Source organism: Vigna angularis, chromosome 1, assembly GCF_016808095.1.
Source record: "Vigna angularis cultivar LongXiaoDou No.4 chromosome 1, ASM1680809v1, whole genome shotgun sequence".
Lineage (NCBI taxonomy): Eukaryota > Viridiplantae > Streptophyta > Magnoliopsida > Fabales > Fabaceae > Vigna > Vigna angularis.
The window spans coordinates 26,687,268-26,692,646 of record NC_068970.1 but is presented as its reverse complement, the minus strand read 5'-3'; the positions used below and the strand labels follow the sequence as shown (position 1 = coordinate 26,692,646).

Below are 5,379 nucleotides of genomic sequence, written 5' to 3'. Positions count from 1 at the left end.
TTAGCATCAGTTCACCAACAAAATGACTCTTACAAATTGGTAAAATAATTATATGCTTACAAGGCTCAAGAGTTGCAAAACCATAATCTATGATGATATCAGCCAGACTAGTGCATGCTTGAGCAACCACTTCCTTGTCATCATCTTCAACCACTTCCTTGTCATAATATGATGAATTATAACACCTTAACTTAGCCTGGAATTAACAGAACTCAAAACAGGCACTAAAATATGGAATTAACAGACTGTAACATATTAATATAACCTGATTAACCTCAATAAAAGAACACAAGACACTCCAAATGTTAATATCTCCCATTTATTTCCCTTTAAACAAGTTCAAGTAAGTCTGATATATTCAAAATGATTGGAACATGAGAAAACTAGGTTCTAAACGTTGAGGGTTATACAAGTAAATATGACGCATGCGTATTGCTAGTGAATTCTGGAAATGATTAAAGCTTATTAGTGGACATACAAATATATTTACTTGTAAATTAAATAACAGCATTTGTAAATAAAAATAGTAATTTGAAAAGCCAGTATTGAGCATTTGTGTACCGTCTCCAAGACAAAACAACATGAAAAACAAAGCATTAAGGTTATAGTCTTACCCACATGTACTTTAGATAACTAACAAATTGTGGCAAAGCTTCAATCATCCAAATTAATAGCAGCATTTGAAGGTCCCACACTACAAGAAAAAACGCAATTACATACGACCAAAATTCGTATATAAGACCTAAAATCTGTATATAAAATAGTATTACATACGGATTATATACGGACAAAAATCCGTATATAAAATGATCGTAGATAAATTATATACGGATATATCCGTATATAATTTATATACGGAAAAATCCGTATATAATTTATATACGAAAAAATCCGTATGTAATTTATATACAAAAAAATCCGTATGTAATTAATGTACGGAAAAATCCGTATGTAATCCGTATATAACTTTATAGTTTTATAAAAAAAAATTAAATAATTCCACGTTTACACCTAATACCTAGAAATTTCATATAATTGATAAGAATCAAACATAACTGTTAAATTGCCAGATACAATATCAAATTGCCAAATATATTCATAATATATAATGTATAATATATAATTACAAGATTACAAATGTAACAAATTTACATATGATTGTGCTTGAACCAAATAATTAAAATATGAAAACTTTATTAGATAATTCTATAAATAAAACTAAAAAAATACAACTCTTATTCATAAAGACAATTACAAGAATTATTCGGTTTCCTGACCAAGTAAACACTAGCTCCTATAGCCTTAAGCAGTGCCTGAACCAAAAATTAACAAAAAGTTTAGTTGAAACACATTTCAATATATATGGACAAATAAAATATTTAAAGAAAATTTCAAAAACCATTAAAAGTTTTCTAACAGATGATGGCTTAGAATTAGGGGATAAAAAAGATCAATCAAATTGAACCACAAATCTCAGCAAATTTCAAAAACCATTAAAAGTTCACTGACAAAATCTTCTTTAACTTCTACTATCCCAAACCACAAATCTCTACTTCCTTTCTCTTGAAATGCTACCAACAGGCTAACATGGTTGCTATAGTTGAAACATAAATAAATATAATATAAATATACCATTGGAAGGCTTTCTACGCCCCTCAAAATTTGGATCATCACATACAATTACTTCAAGTCCTATGAAAGCTTGCCACCAAAAATGTTCCAAACACCATTTGGACTCTGAAACAAATAAAAGTTGTTGATTTATATAAAAGCCACTTGATGGTCTTCATTATGAACTGTGACTTTAAAAAAATTGCCCCAAATTTCATACGCCAATGTAGTGCTAAATACAAAAATTGCATAATACTTAATATTAACAAATATGGGCATATATAGTAAACATTCACTAAAAAGTAAATGCCCAAAGGTTCTATAAGATGAGGTAGCGGAACCCACCTTGATTACAAGTTCCTCGAAGAAGCTTTCAAACATATCCCTCTTCTAAGATCACGTCTTAATGATAATAAACTAAAAAAAAAAGCTTAGTATTCTGAAGTTGTATTAATGATTTAAAATGTGATTTAGGAGAAATCAATTAAAAACTCAAAATTTCAAAACAGAGCATACAAGAGTATAAGATATAATCAATGCTCAATAAATTGATGAAAATCAATGTGTAGTAAGATAAACACATATAATGCAAAAGTACTTTTGGAACTACTGTAAGGGATAAAATAATTAAATTCTAACAATTACATTCATCCCAAGCCAATATCTACATTCATATTTAGAAAGGCATTATCCCTTTAAGTATTAAAACTAGTTATTGATTTTCGTTAAAACTTTATTAAAACTAATTTGGAAAACATTATACAAAGATACAACTGAAGTTAAGACATTAAAATTTAGCAAAGGAAGTGGAAGACAAGTACTCAGTGGGATTTTATGAATTAAAAACAATGGTCCCTGCATGTTATCCTTTTATCCATTTAGCCAATATACAAATTTGAAATTAAATGATAATCCAAAATACTTCAAACTTAGGGAAATGCTTCCAGGTACAATATGAAAGATTTTTTTAAGAAAAGTAAAAACACATAACACAAACTATGCAATGTATCATTGACTCTTAACCAACCCAAAGATCCATGGCAGGAAAATTGAACCCTTTTTTCAACTTTATAAAGAGTTGATCATCATAAATTTCATGAATAAATTCCTTGTAGATACCCAAAATAATGTTGTTAAACATGCCATTGTTCTAACGCATATCATCTTGCAAGAAAGGATATGGAATGTGTGAAAGTGTATGCGTGGCCATATATTATAAATGGTGTCATGATGCACACAAATTGGCTCTAAACACACATACACCTTCTTCCTCACCTCTTTGCTTGTTCTCTGCTTCAGCTTCCACAGAAAATTGTGCCCTCTTCTGTGATGTTGCAGGTTCTGCTCTCTTTGAAATCCTTTGTTGCAGATCTCACAAATGAATTTATTTATGGCCAGAAGACTCTTGGGGGACAAGGCCATAACTTCAGCATCAGGGTCTGAATAGACACATTAAAATTCATATAATTAAAATGACTGCTTTCATCTCAACGAGTTCCAGAAATTTGAATAATTTAAAATACCTCCCAAGACTTCTACTAAACAGATTTAGGTCTTCTACAATTTTGCAAATTCATAAACACCTAAACACACATATACAACCAATACGAACCAACATCATGAAGAAATCTCACAAATGGACACACAAAGAAATAAAAGGGGAAAAAATTAAAAACAAGAAAGATGCTCCAGTCATTGCAGCAACAATATATTCTACATAGATGCAAATAATGTCTCAAATTTATCCACATTTCAAACTTAAAGCATAGAAATCACTTTATGTAGATAATGAACCCTAAACCAAAATAGTATCACTGATTGATATGATGAAAACATTGATCATTCAATATTCCTTAATGTTCATACAACTAACTAACACATCCAGAGCATTGATTTCTTCATCTAGTAAAAGGATTGATGGATTCTTAACTATGGCATGAGGTATTGCAATCCTTTATTTCTGTCCCCTAGATAGTTCTATCCCCCTCTCACCAACCTGCAAAAGAAATTGAATATCATGTGAATTTCCTTAGTTCCACGATCCTACTAAACAATATTCTTAAAGCAGGAAAAGAAATTTCTTTATGCAGAGACAGTGAATAAAATTGATAAAAACTGGCCTCGTGTCTTCTCCGCATTGCAAGCGATCTCGTGGCCTCGTGTCTTCTTCGCACTAACCCTAGACACAAATAGAAGAGGGAATTTGAAGGAGAACAAACCAAATCAGAGATAGGACTCACATAAACCCTAAATAGAGTAGGAACCCTAATCTGGACCGAAGGAACCCAAGAAAGGGAGGAAACTCAAAATGAACCGATTAATCGGTTCAAAAACGAGATTGAACGGTGGAAAAGAGTTTACAATCGGAGGAAAAACTTTAAAACGGAGTAAAAGAGGATTTAATCGGTGAAACTTCAAGAAAAAGGTGAAAGGATGACGAAACCCTAGAAGGAGATGAAAATAATCGGTGGAAGAGGAAATTTGTTGTTGAGTAGGCTGAGGCAACGAAGAAATATGAAATAAGATGATGAATTTGTGAAGAGAAAGGAAGCTTACGGTTGATGGTGAGCTCTCGAGAAGAAAATGCTCTTGCGGAAGAAGAACGCGAGAATGAAGCTGCTCTCTCCAATGCACGAGAGAGAAAATGGACGTGGCTGATGATGGAGTCTGAATGAAGACGTGGGAAAGGAAGAACGCGTGGCTACAAGGAGGGAAACAAAAACATGTGAGGGTTTCTTCTATCCGAGGAAAGAAAGAAGAAAGGATTTGTGGGGTTTTTCTTTATCCGAAATGAAGGAAGAAGGAAGGGTCACTGAGTGAGTGAGGGATTTGTTCAGGAGAGTTGTACTCAGGGTTTTTTTTTTCAAAGTTACAAGAAGTTCAGGTTTTTTTAAAATTTTTCTAGTTAATAATTAATTAAAAATCCGTATATAATATCCGTATGTAATATATTTAATACATACAGATTAAAATCCGTATATAATAATTTGTATGTAAAATGCAATTTTCTTGTAGTGCCACTTCATCTTGAGAGGTTATCTCTACAAAAATAAAATAAAATATTTCATAATTTTTGAACACTTAAAATATAAATTAAAAAGTATATAAGTTTGTCATATAATCTCACCTTGCTCAAATTTATCAAGTTCTTTAGGATCCTCATCAAAAAGTATAGAGAAAGGTGTTCCTTTTAACCAATCTTGTGTACAAACAAGCACTTCCACTATTTTAGGCGTTAGGCAACTACGATAAGGACTAACCACTCTTCCTCCTGTACTGAATGCACACTCTGATGCTACGGTAGAGATAGGAATGACTAACACCTCTCGAGCCATGTTCGCAAGGATAGGAAATCTGGTTGAGTTGACTTTCCACCAATGTAAAATATCAAACTCAACTGACTTTATATAAGGTTCAGGATCCTCTCGCAAATATTTATCAAGCTCTGATATGTAATCAAATCTACGTCCTGTAGCTCTTAGGTAGAAACTCATGCCATGAGAATCATCATCATCATCATCTAGTTGAGATTCTTGTTGGCTACTTTGAGAACCTTCCTCAATACCTTGATATTGTTCATATAGTGATTTTAAGGATGACAATAATTTTAATTTCAATCCACTAGCCATACTAGATTCAAATAGGTAGTCAATGAAGTAATTAACAAAATCCAACTTACTCCTAGGGTCAAGCACAACAACAATCAATAATAAAATATTAATTCCATTAGGATTTCCCCAATATTTTTCATACTTGCCCTTCATCCTC

General features: G+C 32.0%; 1 long non-coding RNA gene across 2 annotated transcripts; it reads right to left on the bottom strand.

Annotated features, from left to right (window-relative positions):
• Window positions 1–1,083: 1,083 nt before the first annotated feature.
• On the bottom strand, window positions 1,084–4,461 carry LOC128196481 (uncharacterized). Of its 2 annotated transcripts, XR_008248793.1 has the most exons (7): window positions 4,168–4,461; window positions 3,542–3,607; window positions 3,135–3,194; window positions 2,887–3,050; window positions 1,957–2,028; window positions 1,633–1,737; window positions 1,084–1,313 (listed from the first exon to the last, which is right to left on the bottom strand). It is a non-coding gene; the product is annotated as an uncharacterized LOC128196481 (long non-coding RNA). The 2 variants fall into 2 exon arrangements; XR_008248792.1 differs by lacking the exon at window positions 3,135–3,194 and having other exon boundaries at window positions 4,168–4,458.
• Window positions 4,462–5,379: the final 918 nt, after the last annotated feature.